Raw genomic sequence first — 12,210 nt, 5'->3', positions numbered from 1 at the left:
ACTTAACCTACTGGACTCTAGGAGAATCAACTACAGATGGATAAAAAATGGAAACTTCAATCATTGCAATTCTGTGAAAAACCTACAATAGCATCTGGCACTTTTAGGGTTAAACCACAGATATTTCTGACGGTGCTGGATTCATAATAACCCAATGTGTACTGGTCATCTGAGCTTCTCACCTTCTGTACATGCCAACTGTGCACATAGATGGCTGGAGGTTTAATGAGATTTGATTGACCATGAAGACCCTGTCAAGTAAGAAAACGGAGTTTTCACATGATGCTCAGAATGAAATTGGAGATTAGGATTCCAGTGTGGAATAAAGCTGGGAAACACACACTTACACACAACTTGTCTTTGAAGCCATCTGGGAGCTACCATCTAGTAAAGGGTTTGTAGGAGCAAGATTTTGAGTAGGACTGGAACTTACTGTTAGAAACAGGTAGTGATTGTGAAATGGAAGATGAAAGGCCCAGAGGCTGACAGAGCTTTCAGTGGTCTTTCAAGTGTTGGGGAAAACTGAGAGCACTCTACAGAGGGCGTGTCATAGTTGCAACCCTGATGTTTAAATTAGGATCAGCTAACAGCTACCCACTAGAAGGGAGAGTAAATCAAAATGATGCCAGTCCTTAAAGAGTCTGATGATTCGGCCGGGTGCAGTGGCTCACGCCTGTAATCCCAGCACTTTGGGAGGCCTAGGTGGATGGATCACAAGGTCAAGAGATCGAGACCATCCTGGTCAACATGGTGAAACCCCGTCTCTACTACAAATACAAAAAAAAATTAGCTGGGCATGGTGGTGCGTGCCTGTAATCCCAGCTACTCAGGAGGCTGAGGCAGGAGAATTGCCTGAACCCAGGAGACGGAGGTTGCGGTGAGCCGAGATCACCATTGTACTCCAGCCTGGGTAACAAGAGCAAAGCTCCGTCTCAAAAAAAAAAAAAAAAAAAAAAAAAAAGAAAGAAAGAAAAAAAAGAGTCTGATGATTCAATTATCTCAATGTCCTTGGGGGCATAAGACATTCTGGGTTTGATGATTAGGGGCCAAAAGCTGACACTGCAAGAGTTAAAATGTAAAGACTGTTGGTGATCAGTGGTGTCACAGAAAGGGTCATACATAGTTGCTGAGAATATAAATTCTAGAAACCAACAGACAATTAGGAAAGCAAAGCAGATCATTTACACAATGCAGACACATCAGAGTGGAGAAGAGCAGAAACGATTCTTTGTGCCTCATCTGACTGGCAAGGTTAAAGAGATTGAAGACACAGGGCAGGGAAGCAGGAAGGAGAGGAAGCCTAATGGCTTGAGAGCAAAGGCTGAGCTCGGCTTTCTGGGCCAAAATCCTGGCTCCTCTGTTTATGGCCTGGTGACACGTGACCAGCCAGGAAGGACTAATTCAAGAGATGTTCCCAGCAGCAGGAAGATACTCAGTGGTGTGTAATATCATACCCCAGGCTGTCCACACTTGGAATCCCATTGTCATGGAGCCCACCGTTGGTCATCCCCAATACCACCCTTCACAAACTACCAGCTTGTCCCTCAGGGTCTCTGCCCCTGCCCCGACTGCCCACCCCGCCAGTCCCCACTGTGGCCACCTCTGATCCCCTGTCAGGCTCGAGGCTCTGCTCATGCCCCTCACCCACATGCCTGCTGCTCCCATCTGAGGACAGTGTGCCGCACCCAGGTCTCCTGGTCCCAGCTCTCTGCAGCTCCCACCTTCCCTCACGTTCTCCCAGCACCTTTGTACAAGCAGATCCCTTAGTGCCCTCCTGTTCTGTGGCCAGCAGTCAGCTCATGTGTCACCTCCTCCTGACCCAAGTGTCCCCTGGCTTCCATGAGGACTCACCTCCCTGACACAGTGCCACAGAGGAACAGGGGCAGTACCATGAGCTCTCCTAACCCTACGACTGTTGGAAAGCTGCCCATTTGAATATCCGCAGTCCCAGTAACTGACCTCTATCTTCCACCCCCCACGATTCTGTCTGGTCAGTCCCTGGGACCTATAATAAACGGCACGTGTTTTAAAATAACCAGATCCTGGCTGGGCGCGGTGGCTCAGGCCTGTAATCCCAGCACTTTGGGAGGCCAAGGCGGCTGTATCACATGAGGTCAAGAGCTCGAGACCAACCTGGCCAACACAGTGAAACGCCATCTCTACTAAAAATACAAAAATTAGCCAGGCGCGGTGGCGCACGCCTGTAATCCCAGCTACTGGGGAGGCTGAGGCGGAGACTCACTTGAACCGGGGAGACAGAGGTTGCAGTGAGCCAAGATCGTGCCACTGCACCCCAGCCTGAACGACAGAGTCTCTGTCTCAAAAAAATATAAAAAAATAAAATAACTGGATCCGAAGTTTGGATTCCTTCTAGAGGTGCCGGCTCCGGTAAGGCAGAGCAGATGCCCAGGAGGCCAGGAGTTTCCCTATGCTCCAGCCTCCTGCAGTCACAGGGTTCCACTTTCCACTTACCTAGAGTAGGTAATTCAGAAGCTCTTGCAGACGGGTACCTGCGGGCGTCCTAAGAGCCACTCCTGCACCAGACTGAGAGGTCGCCGGTGAGACCAGGGCTTATATACACGAGCAGGAGGGCGGGGCTAAGGGTCCCGCCCACACAGGAGCGCAGCTCCAATCCCAAGTTGCCTGGGCAGGGCCAGGCTGTGGGCGAGAGGACTTTCAGAGGTCCTAAGGGGGAGGAGGAGCCTCGCATGATTCAATTACAACAGCTGGTCGGACAACATGAGTATAGATAACCTAATTTACATCTTGTTAATCCTCCTTGATTTTCTCAAAGCATTTTAATCCCATCTTTGCAGATGAGGACACAGGCGCTCTGAAAGGCTCCACGGGGCCTCTTCAGGTCTCGCCCAGCTGTGTGTGTTATGGAGCCCAGCAGTTTCACCCTCTCTCCCAGTGAAACTTGCTTTCTTTTCTTTCCTTCCTTCCTTTATTTCTTCTTTTTCTTTCCTTCTTTCTTTTTTTTTTTTTTTTTAATTGAGACGGAGTTTCGCTCTTGTTACCCAGGCTGGAGTGCAATGGCGCGATCTCGGCTCACCGCAACCTCCGCCTCCTGGGTTCAGGCAATTCTCCTGCCTCAGCCTCCTGAGTAGCTGGGATTACAGGCACACACCACCATGCCCAGCTATTTTTTTTTGTATTTTTGGTAGAGACGGGGTTTCACCATGTTGACCAGGATGGTCTCGATCTCTTGACCTTGTGATCCACCCGCCTCGGCCTCCCAAAGTGCTGGGATTACAGGCTTGAGCCACCGCGCCCGGCCTTTCCTTCTTGTGCTTGTGGTTTCTTTTGAGAAACCCTGACAAGTTGCTGTATTAAAAGGCAATGTCATGTTGCATATCAATAGTAATTTTTCTAATCCCTGCCTATTCTGAGTTTTTAAAAAAAACGGTTTTTCCTCTGCTCTCACCCCAAAACAATCAACACAGAAGACTTCCTTAACAAAAACGTGTGGAGTTTGTCCCCTCACTCACCAAGTGAGAAATCAGTTCTGACCTGGACACATTTGTATGTCCTTGAATTTAATTCCCAAATGATCTACCTGGAGATAGTGTCAGATCCCACAGATTCAGGCCGCATTCCAACAAGGCTGCCCCCACTTCCTATGCCAAACTCAAGCCTTCAGTAATTTTATTTGTCCTTATGATTTCTGACAGAGTGCAGATCAAGGTTCTCATGAGCCCCTCTTTTTGTTGGATTAATTTCCTAGAGTAGTGCACAGAACTCAGGAAAACACATATGCTTACTAGTTTATGTTAAGAATACTACAAAGGGCTGGGGTCAGTGGCTCATGCCTGTAATTCCAGCACTTTGGGAGGCCAAAGCGAACAGATCACCTGAGGGCAGCAGTTCCAGATCATCCTGGCCAACATGATGAAACGCCGTCTCTACTAAAAATACAAAACTTAGCTGGGCATGGTGGCGTATGCTACTCAGGAGGCTGAGGCAGGAGAATTGTTTGAACCTGGGAGGCAGAGGTTGTAGTGAGTCGAGATTGCACCACTGCACTCCAGCCTGTGCAACAGAGCAAGACTCCGTCTCAAAAAAAAAAAAACTAGAGGCCGGGCATGGTGGCTCATGCTTGTAATCCAAGCACTTTGGAGGCCAAGGCAGGTGGATCACCTGAGGTCAGGAGTTCAAGACCAGCCTAACCAAAATGAAAAAACCCCCCCTTAAAAAAAAAAAAAAAAAAAAAAAACTACAAAGGATGAAGAAATGTATGGGGCGAGGTAAGAGGGAAGGGATGTGGCGCTGATATACCCTCCCTGCACGCACCCTCCAGGAACTGCCACATGTTCAGCTATGGGGAAACTCTCTGAACTCTTTCCTGTTGGATTTTATGGGCCCTTCATTATGTAGTCCTGGTTGATTAAACCATTAACCATTGACGATCACCTTAGCTTTCAGCCCTTCTGACCCCACAAAGGTTTGGGGGTGGGGCTGATGTCCCCATCCTATAACTCTGTCGGTCTTTCCAGTGACCGGCCCCCATCCTGAAGCTACCTAGGGGCAGGAGGCAACCTGTCACCTCATGAGAATACAAAGGACATCACTTTTGAAATTCTAGACCCTTTAGGAGTTACATGCCAGTAAAAGAAATTGAAGGCCAAATATATATTTTGCAATATTACACATATTTTTACTTTAATTTTGAAAACACATGAACAAGAAAGTGTGAATCTACTACCATTTCCAGTGACAGTGTATCACTTTCCTCTCAATTATTGAAAGCTGGACTTTAAATGTCTTTTTACTTTTTATCTATCTGATGGAGGAAATGTTTATGTGATTGATCCATTTCCTCTGATTACTACTGAGTTTCAGTATTTGCCCATTTGCACTTGTCTTACAAGTTGCCTGGTTGGCCCTCTTGTCCTGTTCATGTTTCTCACTTGCTGACATCATTTCTCCTTAGCACTATTTAAGACACCCTTGGAATAATTATTCAAAATGTTTCTGCAGCATGGCTCATTTCCTGACCCCCAGTTTTCTGTGTGTGGCTGTCTGCTGGAGGCTTCCCCTTGCATTTCTAGCTGGCATCTCCACATTCATTGGACACAAACAGGAACCATGATTTCTCTCCAGCTCTGAAGGCAGGAACCTGCTTCTCCTCCAGTCTCCTCTACCTCAATCAATGGAACCTCCATTTTCCTAATATCCAAAGCAGAAAATCAAAACGACATCTCTGATTTCCCTCATTCCTTTGCTCTCCATCAATCCACCATCAAGTCCTGGTGTCCCACCCCACACCATGCCTCTGGGTTCTGCTATACCCTACTCAGGGACACCTGGGAACCCCGGCCTGGTTACCTGACTCTGTACGTCCTCCTTCATCCCCCACCCCTCAGAATCACAGTGTTGTCACCTGTGACAATAATTTAGGGAGTATATTTGGTTTCATGTGGGTCCTGTGAAGGCAGGAGACAGATAGATAACATGGATGGATATACCACTATGTCTATTCATTCATAGGAAATATAAAATTATCCATTCATAATTATTCATAATGGAAATTAACCTATGAATGGATAATCATGCATTTTCATTCATAATGGAAATTAACTTGTGAATAGTTTGGTTTGTTTGTAATATTTGATATTTATGAATAATGCTGCTATGAAGATTTATGTGATAGAGTTTGTGTGAACATATGTTTCCAATTTTCCTCACTATATTCCTAGTAGTAGAATTGCTGGATCATATAAAATCTGATTATGTTTGAGAGGAGCTGCCAAACTGCCACATTTGCTGTTCTACTGTACACTTGGTAGAATAGTTTTGAAATTAAAATTTAAATATACCTTCAATTAGGTCCTTGGTTCTCTACATTTGTTTGTTGTTGTTGTTGTTGTTTGGAGACAGAATCTCTCTCTGTTGCCCACGTGGAATGTAGTGACATGATCTTGGCACACTGCAGACTCCACTTCCCAGGTTCAAGCGATTCTTGTGCCTCAGCCTCCCAAGTAACTGAGGCGTGTGCCACCACACCTGCCTAATTTTTCTACTTTTAGTAGAGACAGGGTTTCACTATGTTGGCCAGGCTGGTCTCGAACTCCTGGCCTCAAGTGATCTGCCCGCTTTGACCTCCCAAAGTGCTGGGATTACAGGTGTGAGCCACTGCGACAGCTACATTTGTTTTCTAATGTTCAAACGTCATGTGTTGGCCGAGCGCGGTGGCTCACGCCTGTAATTCCAGCACCACTTCGCGTGGCTGAGGCGGGCAGATCACCTGAGCTGTCCGAGTGAGTTTGAGAATCCAGATAACACAGTTGAGGACGACTCTGGAAACAAGTTTTTTAGGGGACAAACTGTATTACAACCTCAAAAGCAGTCATACCAGACTCCTCAGCAAAGTTACAGTTGGAAAAAAAAGAAAAAAGAAAAGGACTTTTCGAAGTATTCAGTGGAACCAGAAAGCAGATCCCTGATGCAATTAGACCAAGCTTTTCCGTGCAGGGATAGAAGGAGACGGAAAGTGAGGACTATGAGTCAAATCTTCCAGGCCCCAGTACAGCAGATGCACTCAGAAAAGAAAATGGGAGAGCGCCAGGGCTCTCAACCTGACAGGGAAGTGGCCCGGGCGGGGCGGCTGACTACCCCAAGGCGAGGGGCCGGACGGAGGCGGGAGCCGGAGCCGAGCCGGGCGACCTAGAGAGCGAGCCTGCCAGGCCCAGCGTCTGCCACTCTGTGGCTCCACTGAATGAAGTGTCTGCCCGGCTGAGCCCGGCGCCTGGCGCTTTCCCTGCAAGATGGACGGTTTCGCCGGCAGCCTCGATAATATTTCTGCTGCAAGTACTTCTGATGTTCAAGATCTCCTGTCAGCTCTTGAGTCAGGAGTTCAGCAACGAGAAGATGAAATCACTGTGCTAAAGGCAGCTTTGGCTGATGCTTTGAGGCGTATTGCAGTCTCTGATGATCATGTGGCCTCAGTGAAAAAAATCATTCTCAAGTAAGGGCCAACCAAGCCCTCCAGCAGCTATTCCCATGTCCTGTATAACCAAAGGAGTTTCTGCAAACAGAAAACCAAGTCATACCAGTGCTGTCTCAATTGCAGGAAAAGAAACACTTTCATCTGCTGCTAAAAGCATAAAACGACCATCACCAGCTGAAAAGTCACATAATTCATGGGAAAATTCAGATAATAGCCGTAATAAATTGTTGAAAATACCTTCAACACCAAAATTAATACCAAAAGTTCCCAAAAATGCAGATAAGCATAAAGATGTCATCATCAACCAAGAGAGAGAATATATTAAAATGTTTATGCGAGGCTGGCCAATTACCATATTCCCTCCTTCTGAGGTTGACAAGTATGATGACATCAGAACAGAACTGCCTTCTGAGAAGCTCAAACTGGAATGGGCATATAGTTATGAGAAAAGGACTGTAGAGCTAATGTTTACCTTCTTCCGACCAGGGAAATCATTTATTTCATTGCATCAGTAGTAGTACTATTTAATTATCAAGAGAGAACTCAGCAACACTACCTGGGTCATACAGACTGTGTGAAATGCCTTGCTATCCATCCTGACAAAATTAGGATTGCAACTGGACAGACAGCTGGCATGGGTAAAGATAGAATGCCTCTACAACGCCACGTCAGAGCGTGGGATTCTGTTACTTATCCACACTGCAGATTAATGGACTTGGCACTTTTGAGCATGGAGTAGGATGCCTGGATTTTTCAAAAGCAGGTTCAGGTGTTCATTTATGTGTTATTGATGACTCCAATGAGTATATGCTTACTGTATGGGACTGGCAGAAAAAAGCAAAAGGAGCAGAAATAAAGACAACAAATGAAGTTGTTTTGGCTGTAGAGTTTCACCGAACACATGGGAATACCATAATACGCGGTAAATCTCATATTTTCTTCTGGACCTGGAATGGCGATTCGCTAACAAGAAAACAGGGAATTTTGGGGAAATATGAAAAGCCAAAATTTGTGCAGTGTTTAGCATTCTTGGGGAATAGAGATGTTCTTACTGGAGACTCGGTGGAGTCATGCTTGTATGGAACAAAACTACTTTAGAGCCCACACATGGGAGAGGTCCTAAAGGTGTATATCAAATCAGCAAACAAATCAAAGCTACAATGGCCATGTGTTCACATTTTATCAGCTGAGAAACGGGATGTTATTAACTGGAGGAGGGAAAGACAGAAAAATAATTCTGTGGGATCATGATCTGAATCTGAAAGAGAAACAGAGGTTCCTGATCAGTATGATACAGAGATGTAGCAGAAGGAAAGGCAGATCAATTTTTAGTAGGTACATCACGAAACTTTATTTTAAGGGGAACATTTAATGATGGCTTCCAAATAGAAGTACAAGGTCATACAGATGAGCTTTGGGGTCTTGCCACATATCCCTTCAAAGATTTGCTCTTGACATGTGCTTAGGACAGGCAGGTCTGCCTTTGGAACTCAATGGGACACAGGCTGGAATGGACCAGGCTGGTAGGTGAACCAGGACATCGTGCAGATTTTCATCCAAGCGGCACAGTGGTGGCCACAGGAATGCGCTCAGGTAGGGGGTTTGCTCTGGATGCAGAAACTAGAGATCTAGTTTCTATCCACACAGACCGGAATGGACACCTCTCTGTAATGCGCTACTCAATAGATGGTACCTTCCTGGCTGTAGGATCTTATGACAATTTTATTTACCTCTATATAGTCCCAGAAAATGGAAAAAAATATAGCATATATGGAAGGTGCACTGGACATTCCAGCTATATCACACACCTTGACAGGTCCCCAGACAACAAGTGTATAATGTCTAACTTGGGAGACTATGAAATATTGTACTGGGACATTCCAAATGGCTGCAAACTAATTAGAAATTGATTGGATTGTAAGGACATGGATTGGACGACATACACCTGTGTGCTAGGATTTCAAGTCTTTGGTGTCTGGCCAGAAGGATCTGGTGGGACAGATATCAATGCACTCGTGTGATCGCACAATAGAAAGGTGATAGCTGTTGCCGATGACTTTTGTAAAGTCCATCTGTTTCAGTATCCCTGCTCCAAAGCAAAGGCTCCCAGTCACAAGTAGAGTGCCCACAGCAGCCATGTCACCAATGTCAGTTTTACTCAGTGACAGTCACCTGATATCAACTGGTAAAAAGACATGAGCATCATTCAGTGGAAACTTGTGGAAAAGTTATCTTTGCCTCAGAATGAGACTGTAGCAGATACTACTCTAACCAAAACCCACGTCTCTTCCACTGAAAGTGTCATCCAATTTAATACTCCCACACCGCCTCCTTCTCAGCCCGTAAATAAGATAGCTGAAGAGGAAAGTTGAATAAGCAGTTCTCCCACACTTCTGGAGAAGAGCCTGGAACAAATCGTGGAGCCAAGTGAAGACCACAGCGAGGAGGAGAGTGAAGGGGGCAGTGAACCTCTTTATGAAGAGCCATCCAATGAGATAAGCAAGGAGCAGGATGAAGGCACCCTTGTCCTTGTTAGGACAAGATGCTACACACTTGTCCTAACAGTCTGGCTTCAGTAAGACCCTCTTTTCCTTCAGCTGCATATGATTTTGTGATAAAGTTCAGATAACAGGATGGGCAGTGATGAAGAATCACTGTTGATTGAGATTTTGGTTTCCTTTTTTTTTTTTTTTCCGAGACAGAGTCTTACTCTGTCGTGAGGTGCCAGGCTGGAGTGTAGTGGCACAATCTTGGCTCACTGCAACCTCTGCCTCCCAGGTTCAAGCAATTCTCCTGCCTCAGACTTCCGAGTAGCTGGGACGACAGGCACACGTCACCACGCCCAGCTACATTTTGTATTTTTAGTAGAGACGGGGTTTCACCATGTTGGCCAGGATGGTCTCGATCTCTTGAACTTGTGATCCGCCCACCTCGGCCTCCCAAAGTGCTGGGATTACAGGCGTGAGCCACCGTGCCCAGCAAGATTTTGGTTTCCAATCAAAACTGTGATTTTTCTTCAACAGTCTTTTTTTCAGTCTCTCAAATACAGCCAACTTAAAGGTTTAGTTTGGTGTTTATTGAAAATTAACCAGACTGAATACTGGAAGACTAAAACATTAATGATGTCTCAGGAGTTACTGTGTATGTACATGGTGTGATAGAAGTACTGGAAACAAGAACAGCAGTGGCATTGATCTGGAGAATCAACCCCCTTGTTACCTGAATATGTGTTCTTCAGCAACAGCCAGAGGCATCACAAACACTGTTATCACTGTTATCATCTACTGGCTCAGACTGTACTACTTTTTTTTTTTTCCAGAAAAAAAAATGTACTCTTCTTGAGATATCCTCTCACCCCAAATGTGTAATGGACACTTTTTAATTAAGAAAAACTTCAGTTTTGCCAATGGTGGTGTCTTCTTAAAACATGAAGCCGTTTTCTTACACTCCTGGTAGATGCCCAGATGTGCTCTTTGTTTACCATAGAAGTGCTGCCTTTCCAAGTCATCATGAGGAACAGTCCCTTAATTTCTTGTGTGCAAATCTGTTTTATCCTGAACTAAGAGAGTATTGGTTTGTTAAAGAGCTTTCAATGTATAATAAAACCGTCAACACTCAGAAATGATAGATTCCTCTGAGGAGTCCTTAACTAGCCTAAGCATTCTCAAATCTTTGAGAATTAAGTGAATGGAAGGAAAAAAAACCACATGCCTTTAGAACTAAACTGCAGTAATCACCTGGCTAATTTCAGCTAAGCCTTCATCATAATTTGTTTCCTCAATAATAGGAGAAATATAAATACGGTAAATTTAGATAATTGAATTCGTGTCTGAAATTTATCAGTTTTCTTGCAATTTTTATACAAATTATATAAGGGATAAGATATTCAGCAAATTGCAAATTCTTTTTTTACAGAAGTGTGAATAACAGTCACAGCATTTTTTTTTTTTAATCAACAGCATACTTAACAGACTTGCTATGTAGCAATTTTTTTTCTGGTGGAGTTTCTATAAGTCTTGTAAGTCTAATGTGGCTATCCTACTGTTTTGGGCAATGCATGTATTATTATGAATTGGAAAGGCTTTTTTTCTTTGAAGTTCTGCTGGCTAGCTATGGTTTTAAGTACGTTTCCTACTTTAAGAGTAATTACTGGCATGGTGGCGCGTGCCTGTAATCCCAGCTACTCAGGAGGCTGAGGCAGGAGAATTGCCTGAACCCAGGAGGCGGAGGTTGCGGTGAGCCGAGATCGCGCCATTGCACTCCAGCCTGGGTAACAAGAGCGAAACTCTGTCTCAAAAGAAAAAAAAAAGTGGATAATAAGAAACTTCCGGGAATTAAAAGAACTTGTTCTAACCCAATGCAACTAAGAACTTTGAAAAAAGGTTTGACGAAATGTTAAAAATAACACACAATTTAGAGAGGAATATAAGTGAATTAATGGAGCTGAAAAATACAACACGAGAACTTCACGAACTATGCATAAGTTTTAACAGCCGAATTGATCAAGCAGAAGAAACGATATTAGAGGTCGAAGACCAACTTCATGAAATAAAACAAAAAGACAAGATTAGAGAAAAAAGAATAAAAAAGAATGAGCAAAGTCTCCAAGAAATATGGGACTATGTGAAAAGACCTAACCTACGTTTGATAGGCGTACCTGAATGTGACGAAGAGAATCAATCCAAGCTGGAAAATACGCTTCAGGACATTATTCAGGAAAACTTTCCCAACCTAGCAAGGCAGGACAATATTCAACTCCAGGTAATACAGAGAACACCACAAAGATATTCCTCAAGAAGACCAACCTCAAGGCACATAATTGCCAGATTCACCAGGGTTGAAATGAAAGAGAAAATACTGAGGGCAGCCAGAGAGAAAGGTCAGGTTACCCATAAAGGGAAGCCTATCAGACTCACAGCAGATGTCTCAGCAGAAACCCTGCAAGCCAGAAGAGAGTGGGGGCCAATATTCAACATCCTTAAAGAAAAGAACTTTCAACCCAGAATTTTACATCCAGCTAAACTAAGCTTCATAAGCGAAGGAAAAATAAAATCTTTTGTGAACAAGCAAGCACTCAGAGATTTCATCACCACCAGGCCTGCTTTACAAGAGCTTCTGAAAGAACCACTACAAATAGAAAGGAACAACCAGTATCAGCCTTTCTAAAAAAATGCCAAAAAATAAAGAACATCAACATAATTAAGAAATTGCATCGGCCGGGCGCAGTGGCTCAAGCCTGTAATCCCAGCACTTTGGGAGGC

At 44.5% G+C, this 12,210-nt stretch overlaps 1 pseudogene; it reads left to right on the top strand.

The window, feature by feature from the left end:
* Positions 1-6,742: 6,742 nt before the first annotated feature.
* On the top strand, positions 6,743-9,528 carry LOC116546993 (annotated as a pseudogene).
* The last annotated feature ends 2,682 nt before the right edge of the window (positions 9,529-12,210 follow it).

The sequence above is a fragment of the Sapajus apella genome, unplaced genomic scaffold, assembly GCF_009761245.1.
Source record: "Sapajus apella isolate SASKATOON/1434 unplaced genomic scaffold, GSC_monkey_1.0 scaffold1813, whole genome shotgun sequence".
NCBI lineage: Eukaryota > Metazoa > Chordata > Mammalia > Primates > Cebidae > Sapajus > Sapajus apella.
This window is presented reverse-complemented; position numbering and strand designations above follow the sequence as displayed.